This window comes from Phalangium opilio, unplaced genomic scaffold, assembly GCF_054372755.1.
Source record: "Phalangium opilio isolate 3A_F unplaced genomic scaffold, DU_Popi_V2 ptg000024l_1, whole genome shotgun sequence".
Lineage (NCBI taxonomy): Eukaryota > Metazoa > Arthropoda > Arachnida > Opiliones > Phalangiidae > Phalangium > Phalangium opilio.
Window position 1 is genome coordinate 7424663 of NW_028324155.1, and position 23093 is coordinate 7447755.

Here is a 23093-nt window from a genome sequence, read left to right on the forward strand (position 1 = left end):
AGACCTATCTCTCAGAGAGACGAAGCTCACGCCCAGTTCACGATAGGTTAGATATTGATGCCCCTATATATCATATTGGACTCCCGCTTTGCAGGATGGTGCCCCTCATTTTTCCCTGTCTAAATGGCGAGAGAGCTGGCCAGGGCTGAGATATGTATTTCTCCTATCTCCTTTGTTAGATATCTACCATGAACATAGGCCTACTTATCACACCGGACTCGGTGCACTGCATGCACTAATAGTTTGAAAGGTTAGCTATCATAAGGGCTTTTGGCTTCGTGCGGGTAAAAGTTTAGTTCCTTTACTTAACGATGAACGCGTTACCGTTACAAATAGGCCACAGAATGGTCCAAAGAAAGTTGAAGGACAATAGAGCGTCGAGATGTACGTATCTTTTAACCATTCAAACGTGAAGGTGAATGTGAAGGTGATGTATAGAATGTGATTTTTATTATGTTTGTTATCGTGGAAGTATATCTAAAACCAATCAAATGAATACAATGCGCGTGTTGCTACTGCGAATAACTCTATAATCTTTCCCACCATTTGAGTATTGCACGTGCGATGTTTTTGTTCTTCTAATTTTTCCCGCCAAAATCTCGCGCCATTTTAGTATTGCATGTGCGATTGTTTTTGTTTCTTCACATTTTTCCCGCCAAAATTTCGCGCCATTTTTCATCGTACCTTCGATTTAAACACGATTAAAATAGTTATACAGTATTCTGCGATATTTGAACAATACGTTGGTATGTTTCATTATGTTAAAAAACCCAGTCAAACTATTTGTAAAAGATAATGTTATTTTATCTTCATTTCTAGTTCGGAAAGAAAAAGCAAAAACGTATCTAGTATAAAGGTTTAAATATTATCGCCGCGGCATATCGTTTTGCCAATAGTCTTAAACCAATCAATAGCTATCATTATCGTATTTGATACTTAGCCCTACATGTTTTCTGGAACATTATTATGGTAAAAATCGTCGTACATAAAAAAGAAACACCTTAATGATTTTCAGCGTACGGTTTTAGAACGTAAGACTATTGAGTTCCGTATCTTATATAGTATACGACGGAGTACGCTCGACGTTCTAGAAAACAAACCTCGAGTAGCTTAATTTTAAACGTAATACATTATCTTTTAAAACTATTTATTCATCGTTAACGTTCCCCGTTGAAGACTCAGCCGCAAAGGCTTAAGGTATATACGATAAAGGGGAATAATAATAAAATGGCTGCGTAATAGTCGCGGTTTGGTCCATAATGCGGATCGCGGCTTAAAAACGGCCGGACCATAATCGCTTCTTAAGTGTCCGACCGGGGAAAAACTTAGGGACTCAGATGATCCTAAGGTAACTCGGCGCAACTTTAAGCTATCGGTTGCGGCCATTAACTAGATGCTCGACTATTGTTTACCTTTCATCGACTGCTAAACGCGAAATATAACGAGCTAAATAACCGTTTTATTAACGCTATATATGAAAAAAGCCTCACTATGGACGTAATCATTGAACAATAAATAAGATAATTTATCGTATAGTCGTTAATAAACTAGCTGCAGGTATATAAAGAACGGCGCGGCACGCATCGTCCAATCTTACAAATGCACACCGGTCGGACGTTAAAATTGCCGGTGGAAGTTTCGCCTATCTTACCGCGTCTCTTAACCGACCGGGAAATACGGCATTTACGTAACTAAGGTTCCCTTCCGAAAAGCTATAGTCCGTTCAGCCCGCGCCTTCGTTTTGTGCCGTGCGGAGCTGACCATGTTTTATTATCCGTGTCGAATTGAGTTAACTCGCGTGGACATCGTCTCTTGATTTTGTCCGTCGAGCGCGGTGTAAGGTGAAATAAGTTATTTGTCATGTTGAAAAGGTATCTCTATGAATGTTGTTGACTTCTATGACCTTTTTGTGCCGTAAATGTAATCTATCGTTTTATCCGGTAGTGTGTTGGGTTATGTATAGTATAGTGTATCTTTTGACGATGGATATTGAATGGATTTACTTTCTAACATGATTTATGATGTTGTCGGGCGCTAAATGAGATTAGATGAAGGAAGTAACGTAGGGAACTAAGGTTTCTATGATGGGCGGTAACCTTAATTTGATGACGAGCTAATTGAAATTAACTATATTATTAATGTATGTGAGTGTGACGTGACGTGTGTGGGTTTTATGTTTTGATGTATTATCCATGTACTTGTCTCGCGAGACACATCAATTCAGGGAATAAATTTCTTATGGTTTTATTACGTGTTCATTGAATTTGTTTGAATTGCAAACTTGTTCTAAATAATCAATTTAAAATGTTATTTGTTTATTTAGGTATTAGATTTATATTTTATTTTGTAAGGCATGCTTGTATCTTGTTGTTACATACATTGCGAATTAATTTTAATGCATTTAATTTAAACATTACTCAAATTCCACGCTCAAATCCGCGGCGTGACCTTTATGGTTGACATTGCAAAAATTTTTTCAAGGTCGGGTATGCAAAATAATTCTTAGTTCATTAAAATGCGTGAAAATTTAAATATTCCCGCATAAATTTCCTTTAACTACATTTTTCGAATGAAGAGCTTATACTATATATATTGAGTTGTAATTTTCCACTCATGATAGATGTATAACTTGGAATAAATTAAGGTTTTCAAATATGTACTTTCCGTGATAAACCTGATGACAAGAAATATACAAATTAAATGACGTATTTCGGCTCAACCATTCTCGGGAATCCTTTAGTAAAGCTACCGCCAAACCATATAGCGTGGAAAAATCGCTTTAACCGCAGTATAACATGGAATTTTTCAAATATCTCCTCATACCTTTTAGTTTTCATACATTTAAAATTCGTGTCTCTTTGAACTTGATTTTTACAGCGACAGAGCGAATAAAAGAGGCGTATTTAAGGAACTTAATCCGATTTAATAAAATTGAAACATATAATATATAAATCCAGATAAAATTATAGATGCAATAGTTATAATTTTAAATCCATTATCATTTTACGCTTCCCAAAAAAAAAAGAAATATTTTTTTCTATCTTTTCCTTTTAAAGGACATCCCAATCAAGCATCAAGCGTATTTTGCAAAAACCAAATTATTATAATTTATAAAAAATATATAACATACCTTGAACTATATCAGGGCGCCATTTTTGAATAACAGTGCACTATATCGGACTACGCATTTTTGCGACCACCTTAAAGGTAAACCCATATAGAATAAAATGAGAAAACACACAGTTTATGGTCTATAAAAATCAAAGCACGCTTTATATAGTCCCTTAATATAATTAAATATATTTTAATGGTATATTTCGGCGCGCTTATACTTTCCATTTGTCTCTAACGTCAATTTGGAAAACTGTATACGGCGCGCGTTAAAGTTAATCGTGTATGGGCCAAGTACTTAGACGAGCGTACGTTCTCTCCCTTAATGGTGCTTGAAAAGTATTTAACAAACATGTTGTGACTTAAATTAAGATCTATTAGTGTAAAACGATACGGAGCCACGTACTATTTCGGATACGTAAACTTAAATAAGGCTGCTCCAACAATTACGTACCGCGTGTTACACGCTGAATTGGACCCATAGCTAAGTTAAGCCTGTTGCCATTAGAGTGAAATAAAAAAAATGAACAATATTTATGTATAGTTTATGGGGTTTTTTTTTAGTATCCTCATTGTTTTGAGGGAATAGGTCGTTAGGGCTTCCTTCTCAATGGTTTTTAAAGTCATAAACTTAATGATGGCCAATTCGTTGAATTTCCAGGTTTGGATAAATGAGGGAATATTATTTAGCTCGATTGACTAAGCGGCTTAATAACGATTAAGGCGCAGAGAACCGCGGGTCCCCCGTCGCCACCACCGCCGCGGCTCTCGAGAAGCCATCATACCTTAGCTACTACGACGGTAATATACTTAAATAACGTTTTAGGCCTACGTGGTTGAAGTGTTAAAACATTTATCGGAATTTTATTTGGAGAACGTGACGTATGCCTTTTATACAACGTTTTATTTTTTTTGAGATTATGAATGTACCGCGTCCCATTAAAACATAAGTTGAAAAGTATACATTACAAGTTAACAGACGGACGTTATCCACTTATACGTAATTTTTGTTTTATACGCACGTTTTTAACGAAAGATGTTTAAACAGAAAATGCTGTAACTGAAAAACAAAATTTAAGAACATCAGCGGGACATGCTTCAATTCGTCCATCACCATGACTTTTATTTACTTATGTTTAGCACTTAAACAAACGCTTGATAAATCTGCATCAATATCCTACGTTACTTATTAAGAATTTAAATTGACTTATGTTCAAACGTTTATCATGTTAATACTGCATGCGCGTTTATGTGTTAGCTAGCTAGTGTAAATTAATTTAGAAAAATATTCAGTTAATTCGAAATTTTTCTTTATATATATTTTGAAATCAAAACGTTAATATTTACTCCACTTCATTTAACCAACTTTTAAATGATATCAAGCGTAAAAAAATAAAAACAAGTTGTTGTTTTGTGTTGTAACACAAGCAGTTATCATGTTTCATATATAGCTTGCGCCGTGCAACGTATTAACTACAGCTGTTTTGATCGCCGAGCGCTTATCTCGGATAATGAAATGAAATGATGTTTCGGTATACAACTATTAAGTTTAACGATGCTAAAATAATGTATACTTACTCGCGATAAATGATGCTGAAATTCAATTAGGTTTTTAATGTTCTCTATAAAGGAACTAAATTAAATAACGGTTAATATGTTACCGCTATTTATTATACTATAGTGTTATTATTTCTATATACATGCCGCAACGGAAGCAATTAATTTGTTGTTGATTAATGTTGTTTAATTTCAAGGCCGTTGTAAATAATTTTATACCACGTGGTTTTAAATAAGTATACATTTAGCGATACTGAAACAAACAAAATAAATTAATTTGAGTTTAATTCCATAAAATTAACAACCTAAATCGATTTAAATTCCATATTAAAATGTAAATTATATTCATTTATTACAACCCTTTCTTTTAGATCTAATTTAATTGCGGTTTAATTTTAAATTATTATTATTTAAGTTACGTATATCAAGTTCAATTTTCGCACCATAACTTCAAGAAATGCCGCTGAGTACGTTGTTAATCCCAAACTCCGGTCAAGTTACCGGTACTCTCTCCGGCCGTGTCTGCATGCATTTGCCATTTCTCCGTCGGCATAGCTACCGCTAAACCTAATATATTTACCAAATTTATTGAGTATCAGTTTCCTCGCGTTTTTTATAAACATTACTAAAAACAGCGTGGGACCATTCGTAAAAAATATAGTAAATCGTATTTGAAATGATATATTTTGGGGAAAGGGCGTGAAGGCGTTAAAATTTTAACAGCGAACCTAATATATCTAACAGAAGCAAAACAAGAAAAAATTCTTCGATATAAATCATTATACCTAGCTTAATCGTTTTTCGCGACAGTGAGAATATTTTTGGTCTTCAATTTTTGCCAAAGGAATCATTAGTTTTAAAAAAAACCGCCGACGTTGCCGGCATTATTTTTATACCGCACCTGAAAAATGCGAAAAACGAAAAAAACGTCTCGTACAATCGTCTTCCATTTCGAGTTTTGTCTTTGTTTGACTGAAAACTGCTTGCACGGATTTGAAATCAGTTTTCCGCGACGAAATTATAAATTGCATCTTTTGCGTTTTCTATACCAATTAAATATAGTCCCCCATTAATATTAACAATATTGCCATTTCAAGTTTTGTCTTTGTTTGACTGAAAACGGCATGCACGGATTGGAAATACGTTTTCCGCGACGAAATTATAAATTGCTCTCATTTGCGATTTTTTTCTATACCAATTAAGTAAGGTCCACCATTGACAATATTGCCATTTCGAGTTTTGTCTTTGTTACAGCGAGATTGTAAAATGACAAAAATATATATAGAAATTGCGATTATTGCTTTTTTCTATATAGCAATTAAATAAAACTCTTATCGGCGCCTTACTCGAAAATAAAACCGCGCGCGGCGATTAAGTGTTGAGAAGAGAATTAAACCTCGTAGGAATTATAATTTTGTTTATGTTATGCTTGGCACGTAAAAAATCAATTCTATCCATACATTAGCTTATGACTAAAATTACCCTAATGATATTTTAAATTGAAAGATAATACTTTTTCCTCGGTTTCTCGTGATTAATTTGTTCGCTGCCTCGCGTATACCTCGAAGATAGCTTAGGGTGAGCAGGCGCACGCTGATTTCTTTTATAGATTACTTATTTAAATTTAATTACATTATCTTTAATTTAAATATGAGTTTATTTTGTCGTTTAGTTTGTTTATCCCCAGATATGATTTGTATATATATTTAATGTAGGTTAAAATCATACTGGGATCATTTAATTGCACAGCATTAATGGGTAGAAATAAATTATTTAATTTAATTTAATTATAATTAATTTATGGGCAGATATAGATATGAGGTTTTATTATATGTATGCTATTTCTTCAGGGGTTTTTTAACGCATATTTTTCAAAATTTGGTTTAAACTTAATGCACGTTGGAATAATTATTTTAGCAGCACGACATGATTAAAAATTATTTATTTACTTAATCGTCGTTATTACACTCCGGTATGTGTTTATTTTACATAAATACGCAATGTTTTTGGCTTATTTTGATTATAAACATGTTTTATAGACCTGTTAAAATCAAAATAGATTAATTATTTTAAGACTTCATTATTTATTGAATATATAAATTTATTTATTCATTTTTGCATGAATAGATTATTTTAACCCTTTAGTAATTATTTATCATAAAAATCATGGTTTTTTTTTTTCAAAGGCTTTTGGTATTAAAATGCCTTATAGAAGTTAGACCGTATACGTTGCCCGCGATGTACCATCCCTTATAGGTACATATCATACATGTTAGGTAGCAATCGACCACACCTCTGCCGTATAGTTATACCGCATTGCGCCATGGATTTTTCATTCACCTCCACTCTATCCTCTTTTACATTTGGAAACTCGGAATTCATTTTTTTTTCATCCCGAAGATTACGTGTACGCTAAAACTTTATAATAAAAAAAATTAAAACCATATAGGTAGCTAGATTCATTAAATTTGCAATTATAATTAACATAAAATCCATAATTTTAGTTGTTTTTCTCGAGAGATAATTGTAAATGAAGTTTTAATTCAATTACCACGGTTATTATTATTTTATTATTTAATTTGAAATTATACCACAAATAATCTCATTTCAATTTTGAAAAATTTAGATATTACATATTTGAGGACATATAATTTTTGTTTATGAAATCGTATATGGAGTCGATAATGATATATATCGATTAAACGATATAAAAGAAAATTAACCTTTTTTTTCAATCATTTTCCAATCGATCTATATATAATATATAAATACAATCAAATTCATTTTCAAAACGTAAAACATATTGGTCAATAAAATGGGTTTGAACATATCGATAAAAATGTTTTTGTCCAATTGTAAAATATTATATGAACCATTGGTAAAAACCCAAGGCCCCTTAAACGCCTCAATTAACATGCGAATAGTGCGGCAGGATTTAGTTGAAAACAGACAGACAGACGATCGACGCCATCTTACGAGTCTAAATTAGGGAAGGGTGCATTAGATAGCCTGAGAAAAAATACCAGTTTCAAAGTTTTTCGAATGCTAAGTTACGCCTTTTGTTAAGAAAGACTGCATACACGTACTCTCTAGCGCGTTCCTTTTTGGAAGGCCATCGACTGGAATACTCGAATTAAGAACATTTTATCATAACTGGTTTGTTTCACGATATTTTTCTTATTCTCAAATGCGAAAACAGCCAATCAGCGAACTGGAAATTCATCCCTATGTCTTTGAATTTCTCCTTTTCCCTGTGGGTGTCTAAATTACCCCTAAATTAGGCCCGTAGCTTTTGCCAATTTTTTTATTTAAAGTATCTGTGACAGTGTGTTTTCCAGTGAAAAACCATACGGTGGAATCGGTTTATATGTATATACTTTATAAACTGAAATGATTACAGAGTGATTAACCTCTCGATTTTAATTATTACTTAGTGATGTTTCAAACTGACTTCCTTTGAAATGTTTCAGAACTCGAATTGGCTGTCACAGACACTTTAAGTTTATTCCTTGAATATTAAATCTACCCCTATAACCTCATTAAAATGCAATTAAAATATTAGAAATATAATTTTTCTCATCAAAAGACGCGATACTCTTACGTCGACGTTTAATTAAAATGAGCATGCACTGAAAAGTGCGCAATTTTGAGCTAGCGTTTTAACAATATGCACGATTCTAACTGCACGATTTTTCTACGTGATGACGGGTTTGTATTCCCCAAAGGGAATTAACGTAACCATTGAAGGAATTCAAACACGAAATTAAGCACGATTCTATAAATGGTTATGAAATAATATTGCTAACTTTAGTTTTCATGCGGAGATTGTGTATCGTCCAAATTTTTGTATCTATTATCTAGTTAGGATGCAGTAAATTAAGCTTAGAATATGGTTAGCTTAAATTCGTCTGCTTAGGAATGGATGTGAGTAAAGCCGTCTGCTTAGGAATTGTTTTGTAGTAAAATCGTCTCCTTGGGAAATGTTTTGAGCACGGTTTCATTAAAATCGTATGATTTGAAAATGTTTGGAACACGTTTTGAGTAATATCGTTTGCTTAGGAATTTTTTTCGTGTAAAATCGTCTGCTTAGGATTCCTTTTCGTGTAAAATCGTCTGCTTAGGATTCCTTTTCGTATAAAATCGTCTGCTTAGGATTCCTTTTCGTATAAAATCGTCTGCTTAGGATTCCTTTTCGTAGGAAACATTTTACGTATAATACTTACAAAAAAAAAATACTAAAGTTTTCAAAAGGCGTTGAGTATTAAAGTATATTTTACATTTAAATAAATATGTTTTCGCTTTTTCGCAGGTTATATGCATTTTAAATATTTTCATATCCGAAAGTATACATTGTTACATAAACGCGAGTTCTTCGTTAATATTAAGGGATCTAATAATATTAATGTAAAATTCGACTGAATGGGTTCATCCATGTGTATTTACAACTTATACGAAGCGTGTTAGCGACGCTCCTGGGAAGTTCGTATAAATGTACGTATGTATGTATACTACTGGGGCCTAGAAAAGTTTGCTGATTTAATGGGAAAGTGGTTGGTTCTCGAAACTAAGATTAAGATAAAAGGATATTCTGCCAAAAACCATTAGGACTTTGAGCAAACTTTGGCATTGAATGAAACTGGGAGCTATATACTAGTGAAGCGAAAAATATTCCAAGGGATCGAACACTTCCATCTTTCTTTTCTGAAATTATCTAATCTTTCTTGATTTTTTTATAAAAATTCGATATATTTTGTTTACGTATATAAAGAAACTGGAAATTTTTTAAATTCCTCGTGTTATGCAAAATTCAAGGAATTTTCTCTCAAGTTATGCAAAATTTCAGGAATTTCTCTGAAATAATGCCAATTTTAGGGAATTTCTCTCAAATATTCAAATAAAATTCAGATTTTTCTCAAATAATGCAAAATTTAAGGAATTTGTCTCAAATTATTCGTAAAGAATGAAGATTTCTCTCTAAATCTTAGATGAATATGCAAAATTTCAAAATGTTCAGAACAATTCGAGAATTTTTCTTTACATATTGCAATATCATGGAAATTTCTTTGAAAATCCTGAAGGTATATCTTGACAAAAATACTGCTACAATTCGAAAATTTTGTACTGAAAACTGCCAAGTGTTCTATCCCTTTGTAAAATAACAGCGCGTGATCCGGTTTAGGAGCGCGAGGACATACAATGGAAAATTATTCAGCTTGCTGTAGAAATTATGGTTTGGGAAAAGGAATAAGAACACTAAGAAGCGGGGGGAATCGTACATAACACGCGCAAAGGCCTAGCGACCCTTTCGTGACGCGATGCATTAACTATATCTTATGATAGAAACGCATTACCAAAGAGCTGGAGCGCTGTTGTATATAGCCTAACTCACCTTCCTTCGTTTTCCCAACGTTGTTTGAAAATCGTCCAAAAACTTGCCGGAATTTTCAGTCTAATGTTTGTAAATCGGGAATATGAAGTAAATATACCCCAAAAGAAGTACCCCCAATTCTTTTTAAACATTAATCTTATTCGCGTGTGCAACGAAGAAAAGTTTACTTAAGTTTTATGTACATACATGAACTCTGTTTGAAAAAAATATGCATTATAAAAATTACTCGATTTAAAAAGTACACAACGAAATCATGAAGAAAACAACACAGTTATGACGTTGTTATGTTGCTATAGTTATATTTAAGTCATCGCACATGCAGTCTCTATGGAGACTTAAGACTTATGTCCATGATGGAGCAAATAGCATGCATTCGCAAAAATAAGTCAATTTTATTTTTTCATACATTTTAGATTTTCAATAGGGCAACATGTTCAAGTAGAGGGTGCTAACAGCGTAAATCTTGCAACGTCATACCCTTCCATCTCTCCCCTACCCCCATTTGAATGGAAAAAATATTCCACGTACACCAGAAAAAAGGTGCTGCATGCATGACGTCAAACCACCTTATACACCTTGGCCAACTGTAATCTAAAACTATATTTCTGAACCTTAGACTACAGTCAAAATTAAACACTACTAACTATCCCTTTAAAGCGCAACAACCTTTACCAAAACAGTGTTTGCACAAACAACTACCGTGGAAAATAACCCTTTATGTTTAATTTAAGTAATAAAGTTTGCTTAGCAATTTTAGGAATATTTTAGCGTGCGTAACGACAATTTAAAATGAATATTCGTGAAACGAAATATGTAGTTATGATCGATGTTTGTTTATATACGTCATGTGATGTGAAAAACCTCCTCCTCCCGCATTTTTGCCAAGACTAATTAAACAGGATCGTTAATTTCAAAGAATATAGCGGAGGAGCAAAAATAAAAGCTATTCTTTGTTTATTTTGGCTACCGTAAACCTCGGCGTAAATGGATTTTGGAAAAGTACATTATTTTTACTAATTGTGGTTAGAACGCTTAGAGACCCAAAGAGGTTGGGAAGTTTAAGGTAGGATTATATCGCTGCTGGAGTAAGTGTGTGTGAGTTGGAAGAGGGGGGGGGTTAGAAGAAGGGAATGATTAATTATCTTATAATACAACCGTAGGCTCCACCCCCGTATATCCAAAATTGCTCTCCAAGGCTTAACTGATACGAATGAGATCAAATGAATCTTTAAAGAGAAGCTGAAAAAGATTTGGAAATTACGATTATAGTTTTAAAGCTTACTACAAATTAATATGGCGGTTTTTGTAGAGTGGCGTAGAGTATGTGTTTGAAAAATCGCGCCAAAACTAGCCATAGCGACATCTGGTGGCTCTATTTACGCGGGAAAACGCGACGTTTCAAAAGGCTCTTTAATGGAAGCTTTGTGTAGTAAGCTTTAAATCTACCCACTCAAGATAAACACTAGCGTATACAAATATAGACCAAAATAGGCCAGTTTTCTATGTAATCATCAATAATATCAAGTAATAATGTCATTTTACTGAGTTTAATACTTGTTTTACGTATTTCACCGTCACTTCAATACCTATATATATATATATATATAGCCTGAATTTTATCGAATGCATTATGCATATAATACTTTATTAAAAAAGAAAAAAAAAGACCTTGCCATGCAGTCCAGTGCCCGAGCCTTGATTCTAAATTTAGCAACCCTGGCATACCCTTATACAGATCCACACCCATGCAAAACCATGGAGTGAGGCTCGCACGAGGCCCCAATTTGGCAATTTACTTTTGATCGCCCCCCCTCCCCCCTGCTAAATCATTCACTAGCCAGAGGTCAAGATAGGCTCTTCGCGGCGCTTGGACACTTGCAAAATCCAATCACGGGTAATCGTGGCGTCGTGGGAAAACTTCAAAAAGAGGAAGGGGGGGGGCTCTCCGTCACGTCACGAAACTATAGATATCGGAAATAATTCAGTTCGTGAATGTGTTGGTTTTTAAATTTTAATTATTTCTTCAAGAGATAATGGCCGGGAAATTCTTTAACTTTTTAAGCGAGTTATCGCAAGTGATAACTGTCGATTAAAGGGTTAGTGACAACCTCGCATGTTCTATGAGAGCGCGAGACCTAAATAGACCCAACCAACAAATCTTTTGTGTTTTTCTAACGGCTCAGGTCTCGAGCTCGGGGTTTGAGGTGAGAAAGGGATGACCCGATTGGCTTGATTTTGCCAGCATGCGCAGAAGCTGTTTTACCCCAAGAGTCAGACTCTAAACGAATCAGAAAAATAAGAGTTTATTTTCATCGCTCAGCGACAGATGGTACTACAGTCAACTTTGTTAGTCACGTGATCCTATCCCTTGGATGGAGACGAGACCAAGCCAACTTGTTTATTTGTTGGTTGGGTCTATAGGGTGTCATCAAACCTTTAACAATAAACTGCAATGATTTCGCGATTTCAGTTTTCAATTAACAAATCGAACTTATTGGGCTTAGCTTTAAAATTTTCATAACTAAAACTATATACCGAAACGTTATGGTATTATCGAAATTAAACTAGACTATCTCTTAAGCATAAATGTTTAAATACCGTATACCAAAATTCTAAAGCACTATCCCTTTAAATATGTTTAAATGTTCTAGATGAAAGTAGGATTATAGGTATGCGTGTATGGTAGACTATTTTAACCGCGCTTTATATAATCTTTTTAGAGAAAAATTTCGTGGTGTCGTGTGAAACACTTAACAGAAGAAGAAGAAGATAAATTCGCTTTGATTAATGAAGGTTTCGTGCCGCGTCAAGGATTTAATTTATCATGTTTTAAGCGATATGGACCGCGTAACCTTATGATGAATTTAAATTTAATTTTACTTAAATTATTATTGAAATAAATCATATTTCCCTATACAAAATTATTAAGGAAAATACCTTAATAAAATATAATATTAAAATTTAAAGAAAACATCAAAGACGGCGAATTAATTAAGAAAAAAAAGGATATTAATTAGTTAAAATTACTTAGAATTATCATAATGAATAAATTCCCAATTTAAAATTAAATTAAGAAATGATTTTAATAACTCCTGAACCAATTAAAAAAATTATTACCACAAAATGTTCATTATATAGAATTGTATTAATTGCAATTAGATTAAAAGAAACTTTAATGCGGTTGGTTAATTTAATTAGTGGAGATAATCGCGCGCGTATCGAATCTCGTGTTTTTTCTTTCTTTAATTATTTGAAGGTTTAAAATCTTTTTAGACCTAAAAAAACCTATTTTTTTAGGCCTTTTTCTCCAAAAAAGGAAATTATCTAAGAATATGAAGTATGAAAAAACTTTGCCGCAGATCGTCTTAAGGGTGTGGTTTTGAAAAGGTTGGACAACTACTTATTACCGAGAAGAGAAAACTCCCGTGATTTTTATAAACCCCAAGGAAACGAAAAAAAAAAAAAAAAAAGAAATTCGCTTCAAGACAAAATTTCCTCGGTGGTTGGAGCTTTGGAAAAATTGCATGGGTAAGAGTGTACATACATATATATATAATAGTAGTATTCCAAATATTCAGCAGATGTGAAGGACCGGCAGCGGTTTCTCTGCATTCTGATTGGACCATTTTTTTTTATACATATATGACGGCTTCAATATATTCAGCGCATGTATATGCTTCGCTTAGCAGGATAAGCTACAGGACTATAATTAGGGTACGTAACTTTTTCTTCATACTTTAACTTGAATTTATTCATTTATTACGCGCGATTGCACAAAAGTGGGTTGGTTTTAAGGATGATCCAAGGTTTCTTCACTGTAGTTTTTTATAGCCTAAATTTTTTCCAGATATATGTATAGCAATAAAATCCTAGGGTTTTCCAGCTTAATATTTGCCTAAAGCCCCAAAAAAGGAAGATTCTAACATAATATATAGCCCGTATTCCAAAAAAACAAACAACCTTCTAGTCCAGTATTAGTCCATAGCCCCCCAAAAAATCGGTCCTTCAGATTAAATATTCAAGAAATAGCCCAAAAATTCAAGACTCCCAAGTCCCAACCGAGTTTTCATCATATTTTAATCGAAATTTTAACCCCAATATTCAGGAAATAGCCCAAAAATTCCAAAACCTCTAACCGAATAATCATATATTTTTAATCGAATTTTAAGCCCAATATTCAGGAAATAGCCCAAAAATTCCAAAACCTCTAACCGAATAATCATATATTTTTAATCGAATTTTAAGCCCAATATTCAGGAAATACCCCAAAAATTCCAAAAACCTCCAACCGAATTTTCATATATTTTTAATCGAAATTGTAAGCCCAATATTCAGGAAATAGCCCAAAAATTCCAAAAACCTCCAACCGAATTTTCATATATTTTTAATCGAATTTTAAGCCCAATATTCAGGAAATAGCCCAAAAATTCCAAAACCTCCAACCGAATAATCATATATTTTTAATCGAAATTTAAGCCCAATATTCAGGAAATAGCCCAAAAATTTAAAAACCGCCAACCGAATTTTCATATAGTTTTAGTCCAAATTTGAAGCCACCAAAGTCTTTTCCGAAAGAAGCCCAATTTGAGTATTTTTCTAGCCCAACATGGTACCTTAAACTTAATCATCCCTAAAACTGAAAAATAAGACTAGACCTAATTTATCCTATTTTGAATGAACACGAGGAAAGAGAATATTCCTGGGAAGGTTTAAGTAACTTCCTGTCCTTGCAAAATAAGTAAGCCCTTTCTCCCCCCCCCCGTACCCCGGGTTGGGACGAGCATCTATTAAACCGCACACGCTATCCGATATGTTATGTACGGTGCATACCGCCTTTTATCGGAATATAATAGCCCTACAGGGCTTACTTACTTATTTCGACATGCGTGTGCATTTTTCTTTCGCCGCGATGCCTTTTTTTTAACGTAATCTTGTCGACATGAACTTTACTTCCAAGGTTCATTTCAGGTGCTATACGATATATCATCGTGGGAAATTTCTTGACTAGAAAAATATGGAAGCGGAGCTAGTACTATTTTTTTAATTTCTTAGGTAACATTGCGCCCAACTAAGGTTCCTTTCGAGAGGCTAGTCACTCAGTGTTATCTGCCCTACGTGTAACCGGTAGTGATTAGCACCTCGGCGAAAATAAGTAATTGCGCTGTTCATTTTTAGGTATTTAAAATTATTTCAAATTAAATTTCGATTTAGGTAATATTTTCTAAATTTATTAATGTAATCAATTTTAATGAAGATAATTAATCTATTTTTACCTTTATATATATATTAATCTATTTTTACCTTTATATATATATTAATCTATTTACATATTCGATATTTACATATTAAATTCAAAAATGCAAAGCACGACTTTCAAATTAAGTTTCAAATGCCCCCTAAATTTAGTCTGGATGATAATGCAGTTGAAACGTTACGAAAGGAAGGTTTTTACATTTCTAGCCGCCATTTTTAAAGATGGTCGCTGATTTAATATATTTTTATTAGCGAATACCTACTACTTAATTAAAAGACTTGATCTCCCTCCAAATTTTCAGCTTCCTATGTAAACTGAACATTGAAATGGAGGTTATCAGCAATTTTATGGATGTATTTATTTTTAATTGTTCATTACAGATGAGTTTCATAAGGCCAACCATTGTATTGACACGTGAAATTCAAAAAAAAAAAAAAAAATCATCAAAATCTTAAATCTATCATGATAAAAAGAGGATATTCTTATTTCTACAAAAGGTAATGCTCCCTTTAAATACCATGGTCATAAATATATTCCGATTTGTTTCTGATGTAAAAACGCTTATGCTAAACATTAATAGGCATATAAACCGTATAATTAATTTATTTTTAAAAAATAGGCATTTATTTTATGTAGAAGTTCCATTTTGGTATTTGTAATACGAGCTATAGAGGCCTGAGAAATTTGCTCCTTAAAATATAAAGGTGCGTTTTCAAAGGCGCGTGTTGAGGGTAAAAATCGAGCGGGTGCGAGAAAAAACTAAAAATTCTCGCACCCGCTCCGCGAGCAACCGTTTTCATTAAAGCGATATTTTTTGCGGGTGCGAGTAAAAACCGCGAGCGGGGAAAAAAATCGCTACCCGCTCCGATCAGATTCAATTAGATATTCTCGCTAAGCGTTTTTCTTTCTCGCTTAATGTTTGTGATGTCATATTTTTCGTAGCCAATGGGAGCGTCGAAAACTTTGGCGCGTGTTTTAAGTGCAGCGCGAGACTTAAAAAGTCTACGTTTTAAGCCTAATTATTCCGAGTTTTAAAAGTGAATATAAAAATGGGTAAACAATTCTTAATAAACGAAAATATATGACTAATTCGAGCTGAGAATAAAAGAGTTTTAGATGAAAAGAAAGAAAAATTGGTAATTTAGTTGGAAAAAGAGACATTAGGCCTATATGGAGCTTATCGCCACACAGATTTAAAGAGAATAAATGGATGGATGTAGCGACGAAAATGGATGAATAGTACGTTTTTTTGTGATATAGGTAGGTGTTTTTCTTCAGCTTAAATGTTTATTATTTAGAAAATGAATGTAAAACATTTACTGAAAAATTAGGCTTAACGATCTCTCTATGCACGTTTATCGCGCACATGAAAACGGTTGACAAAAAAGTATCGCTAGCGCAAGCGATAGCGAGAAAAAAGAAAATTTCTTGGCGAGAAAAAAAAATCGCGCGGTCCGCTTCTCGCTAAAAAATACCCTCAACACGCGCCTTTGAAAACGCACCTTTATAGCGAGTGAGAGAAAATTGTAATTATAGGTTGAACGCTTCCTTTTTTCGTTTCAAAAAGAAAAAAAAAAATAGAAACCTAGGCCTATACATAATTATATCAAACTTTATATATAGAGAAAGAACTTGATTCTGATTGGTCCATTCCACACTCAAGGACGATCGTAATTATATCGCAATTATCCTATATTTTGCATGAATTATTTCTTAATTCCCGAGTCGGTTTTAAATTCCTTTTTTTAAAAAAACATATTTTTTGGGTGTCTAGAATAGCTGTAGGCCCTGGAAATTAAGTGGGCAACGGTGTCTATGCCTATATTTAACCTTACATTGTATTGAAGTATAATTCCATGAATTTTTGTTGTGCGTTGATGAAGAATTAACGAAGGAAGTCCGTCGTATATAATTAATAATATTTAGATTTATAATTAAAAATATATTTATAATAATAAAGTTATTTTTTTTTTCAAAGAGACCTTTAATTAGGTTTAATGCGTTTTATATTTTAAAATTAATATTGCTATTTCATTTATTATTAAAAAAAAACTATTTTTAACGCGAAATAATATTTTTCTACGATCAGAATCTGTTCAACTTAATTTTTAAGTTTTTATTGTATAAAGTGGTCATTGCCTAATTAGTTTAATTCATACGTTATTGGTAATTATCCCTGCATTTGAGTTTTACGCATCGATACTTAATCATCCTTGATTTCTACAATTTATTATTTGTGCAGCGGACAGCGATGGGATTTAGCGCGGTAGGTCCCGGGTTGAAACCCTGGTAACTTCGTTAGAGGTAAGCGTAGAAATGAACTTAAATTAAACGTTTTACCATTAATTTTCTTTTTCCGATTCATTTTTTTTAGTATTTCAAAATGTAAATATGGCAGACGACAATATCGTAACGTTTTTCTTTATTTCAACAGAATGTAAACAATGTTAAGTCTATTTTATTTAGTAAAATTATCATTCGTGATTGTTATCAGCGCCGACGAGGCGCTAGATGTCTGCCTTTCTTCTATCTTTGAAACGGGTAAAGGCGTAGAAGCAATTCAAGACACGCACTATGTACTTTTCTCTCTCCGCAATTGTTGCCAAGTCCGGGCTCAAGGACCCAATAAAGGGGACGAGCCGCTATGTTATTACGCCAGCCACTCGAGTGTAACTCGAAACTGCAACGCCGTAACGGACTGAAGCCGATTTCCACAGACCTATAGCACTTGAGGCTTGGAAAATCAGACTCGTTCCAAGTCCTCATTGGATGAAAACCTCGTGGGTGAAGACGCTTGCGCGGTTCGAGTTCGAAACCGGGGAGGTAACCTAACGTGGGATTTTTTTTATTCCAGAAGTGGGTTAAGGCGCCATCTATCAGGGAAATCGTAAAATATAAAAGCAATACGAAAAAACGCCGCTGTCAAAGTATGGCGATAATATCCATGGAGCGTTTTTCAAAATAAGACCAAACATTGTTAAGAAATACCGATTGCGTTACAAATATCAGACGATTTACGTAGTGATTCTTGTTAATTTTTCCAAGTGCGTTTAATCCATTTTCCAAGTGCTTTTAATCCATTTTCAAGTCTAGCGTTCATTTTCGAAGTAGTACACGGACCATTTTCCAAATAAATAATGTCGAACGGTTTTTGAAGATTTTTACCTCTCCGAGTGACTATGACGTCACGGAGAGCTTTAATCGTTTAAGATTTCCCTGTGTATCCTCAAAATTCTAATGAGGACCTAATATCTATCATTTTAGTGTGTATTTAATTTTCGGCTCACTCTGAACCGTTAACACCTCTTGTAAGAGCACACGAAACAAGGTCAATTCTGGTTTAAATCTAGGGTATGTTATTTCATAGACCCAATAGCTTCAACACTTATAGAGAGCTGAAGTATTAAAATCCACATTATGTAGTGAAGTTAAAAGTTGTGTTTACACTATATATAAATGTATTAAAGCTGAATTAAAAAGTAAACACCAAATTTGAAATGTTAATATAAAAGATGTTCTTGGAATATTGAGATGAAACAGAGCTTTATACCTACACAACTACTAAAAGAATCGTAATGCCGAAAAATATTTAAAATATTTCCATTTTATATTCTGCAAAAAGGAAATGTTATCGTTTTGTAAGAGATCTTATCATCCTACTCGCTTATTATTAACTTTGATATGCGTGTAGTGTTTCGATTGGGATGCAATCTTCATTACTCGTTCTATATAAACTCTCACTTGTGTCATTACATAGAAGGAAGTTTATCTTTAATAATTAATTAAATGAACTGATATTAATTATTTGAATCGTCAGTATTTTACGTTAATTATAGTTAAGTCGGTTTAAGAAACTTAATTCCTAAAATAATGTTAAACATAGCTATCTTTAACGTTATACCTCTAGGGAACACCTATATCAGAACTTTTGTAAATTTAGGGTATATAAAGCGATTGATTCACATTAAGTGGTAAGAAAATGCGCAATTGCGTGAACCTTTGGTGGCGATCCCACCTTAGGGAGGCTAGACGTTTCTCGTAACCCTAGCCGCTCGCCGCGTACATCTTAAGCCTAACGACGATGATGGAGTAGAAGCCAATGTTACAGATTGGTGTCTATGTGGTATAGACGAAAGACCAGTAGATGGTGGTGTTAGAAGCCAATGTTTCAGATTGGTGTCTATGTGGTAAAGACGGAAGACCAGGAGATGGTGGTTGTTAGAAGCCAATAAGGATAGATTGTGTGTGGGATACACGAAAGACTAGCGCGTGGTGTTGTTATTAGAAGCCAATAAATACTGAGGGTGTTGAGTGAAAGAACCGGCGGTTAGTCAGCAGATGAAGGCGTAACGACTAGTCAATGATTGGCGTTAAAAAGATAGATAAAGCTTTTCGGAATTTCTGTGTACTGCGAAGGCGGTCCGGAAATTGCGAACACGTTTGCTCCGACTTGCCAACTGCGAACGCGGTGACAGTCAGACACACACACAGACACGTCCAGTGTAAAACCTCTCCGTGACGTCATCGTCACTCGGAGAGGTAAAAATGTCTGAGATGGGTAGTGCCATCTCTTAATCTAAGCGGAAGACAGAATTTGAGGAAAGTTTAAGATTAGAATGATTATCGGTTAGAGTATGGCTTATGTGGCTCAGTCGGTAAAACGGTTGAGTCGTGGAGTACAGAGGGTTGCATGTTCGAGTTCCGTTGAGGGGAGAATATTAATAAATTATCTGAGATGGGTAGTGCCATTTCTTAATCCAAACCGAAGACAGAATTTGAGGAAAGTCTAAGTTTAGAATGATTTCCATATTATTACCCCCTGCTGTTTCCATACTGTTACACCCTGCTGGGACCCCCTGCTGTTTCCATACTATTACCCACTGCTGGGACCCCCTGCTATTTCCATACTGTTACCCCCGGCTGGGAAGCCCTGCTGGCACCCCCTGCTGTTACCCCCTGCTGTGATCCCTGCTGTTTCCATACTATTACCCCCTGCTGTGACCCCCTGCTGTTTCCATACTATTACCCCCTGCTGTTTCCATACTGTTACCACCTGCTGTTTCCATACTGTTACCCCCTGCCGTTACCCCCTGCTGTGACCCCCTGCTGTTACCCCCTGCTGTGACCCCCTGCTGTTTCCATACTATTACCCCCTGCTGGGACCCCCTGCTATTTCCATACTGTTACCCCCTGCTGTGACCCCCTGCCGTTACCCCCTGCTGTGACCCCCTGCTGTGACTCCCTGCCGTGACCCCCTGCTGTGACCCCCTGCTGTTTCCATACTATTACCCCCTGCTGGGACCCCCTGCTATTTCCATACTGTTAACCCCTGCTGGGAACCCCTGCTGTCACCCCCTGCTGTTTCCATACTGTTACCCCCTGCTGTGACCCCCTGCTGTTACCCCTTGATGTGACCCCCTGCCGTGACCCCCTGCTGTGACCCCCTGCCTTGACCCCCTGCTGTGACCCCTGCTGTTACCCCCTGCTGTGACCCCTGCTGTTACCCCCTGCTGTGACCCCCTGCTGTTACCCCCTGCTGGGACCCCCTGCTGTTTCCATACTGTTACCCGCTGCTGTCACCCCCTGCTGTTACTCCCTGCTGTGACCCCCTGCTGTTACCCCCTGCTGTGACCCCCTGCTGTTTCCATACTGTTACCCCCTGCTGTGACCCCCTGCTGTTACTCCCTGCTGTGACCCCCTGCTGTGACCCCCTGCCTTGACCCCCTGCTGTGACCCCCTGCTGTTACCCCCTGCTGGGACCCCCTGCTGTTTCCATACTGTTACCCCCTGCTGTGACCCCCTGCTGTTACTCCCTGCTGTGACCCCCTGCTGTTACCCCCTGCTGTGACCCCCTGCTGTTTCCATACTGTTACCCCCTGCTGTGACCCCCTGCTGTTACTCCCTGCTGTGACTCCCTGCTGTGACCCCCTGCTGTTTCCATACTGTTACCCGCTGCTGTGACCCCCTGCTGTTTCCATACTGTTACCCCCTGCTGGGACCCCCTGCTGTTTCCATACTGTTACCCCCTGCTGTGACCCCCTGCTGTTTCCATACTGTTGCCCCCTGCTGTGACCCCCTGCTGTTTCCATACTGTTACCCCCTGCTGTTTCCATACTGTTGCCCCCTGCTGTGACCCCCTGCTGTTTCCATACTGTTGCCCCCTGCTGTTACCCCCTGCTGTGACCCCCTGCTGGGACCCCCTGCTGTGACCCCCTGCTGTTTCCATACTGTTACCCCCTGCTGGGACCCCCTGCTGTTTCCAGGGGTTCCCAGCAGGGGGTAACAGTATGGAAACAGCAGGGGGTCACAGCAGGGGGTAACAGTATGGAAACAGCAGGGGGTCCCAGCAGGGGGTCACAGCAGGGGGTAACAGTCTGGAAACAGCAGGGGGTCCCAGCAGGGGGTAACGGCAGGGGGTCACAGCAGGGGGTAATAGTATGGAAACAGCAGGGGGTCACAGCAGGAGGTAACAGCAGGGGTTCCCAGCAGGGGGTAACGGCAGGGGGTCACAGCAGGGGGTAATAGTATGGAAACAGCAGGGGGGTCACAGCAGGGGGTAATAGTATGGAAACAGCAGGGGGCACAGCAGGGGGTAAGAGCAGGGAAACAGCAGGGGGTCCCAGCAGGGGGTAATAGTATGGAAACAGCAGGGGGTCACAGCAGGGGGTAATAGTATGGAAACAGCAGGGGGTCACGGCAGGGGGTAACAGTATGGAAACAGCAGGGGGTCCCAGCAGGGGGTAATAGTATGGAAACAGCAGGGGTCACGGCAGGGGGTCACAGCAGGGGGTTACAGTATGGAAACAGCCGGGGGTCCCAGCAGGGGGTAATAGTATGGAAACAGCAGGGGGTAACAGTATGGAAACAGTAGGGGGTTCCAGCAGGAGGTACCAGTATGGAAACAGCAGGGGGTAATAGTATGGAAACAGCAGGGGGTAATAGTATGGAAACAGCAGGGGGTAATAGTATGGAAACAGCAGGGGGTAATAGTATGGAAACAGCAGGGGGTCACAGCAGGGGGTAACGTCAGGGGGTAACAGTATGGAAACAGCAGGGGGTCACAGCAGGGGGTAATAGCATGGAAACAGCAGGGGGTAACAGTATGGAAACAGTAGGGGGTCCCAGCAGGGGGTAACAGTATGGAAACAGCAGGGGTAACAGTATGGAAACAGCAGGGGTCACAGCAGGGGGTCCCAGCAGGGGTAACAGCAGGGGTTCCCAGCAGGGGGTAACAGTATGGAAACAGCAGGGGGTCCATACACTGCCTTCCGTTCGGATTACGAGATGGCACTACCCATCTCAGACATATTACAACTGACTCTCCCCCTCAACGGGACTCGAACGTACAACCTCTCGCTCCGTGTTACAGCCGTCTTACCGACTGAGCCACGGATCCCACACACTCTCACACGCTCATCTAAGTCTTCCATACTCACTGCCTTCCGTTCGGATTACGAGATGGCACTACCCATCGAACATGCCAGCCTCTGTACTCCATGACTCAACCGTTTTACCGACTGAGCCACAGAAGCCATACTCTAAACGATAATCATTCTAAACTTAGACTTTCCTCAAATTCTGTCTTCCGTTTGGATTAAGAGATGGCACTACCCATCTCAGACAATTTATTAATATCCTCCCCCTCAACGGGACTCGAACATGCCAGCCTCTGTACTCCACGACTCAACCGTTTTAACGACTGAGCCACAGAAGCCATATTCTAACCGATAATCATTCTAAACTTTAGACTTTCCTCAAATTCTAACCGACAGAGCCCTATAC

General features: G+C 36.8%; 1 long non-coding RNA gene across 17 annotated transcripts; it reads left to right on the forward strand.

Annotated features, from left to right (window-relative positions):
- On the forward strand, window positions 1-19115 carry LOC149692554 (uncharacterized). 17 transcript variants are annotated; one of them, XR_016382744.1, is made up of 6 exons: window positions 1-427; window positions 13355-13585; window positions 13636-15808; window positions 16935-16981; window positions 17554-17615; window positions 17686-19115. It is a non-coding gene; the product is annotated as an uncharacterized LOC149692554 (long non-coding RNA). The 17 variants fall into 17 exon arrangements; XR_016382739.1 differs by having other exon boundaries at window positions 16935-18091; window positions 18166-19115; XR_016382730.1 differs by having other exon boundaries at window positions 16935-17615.
- Window positions 19116-23093: the final 3978 nt, after the last annotated feature.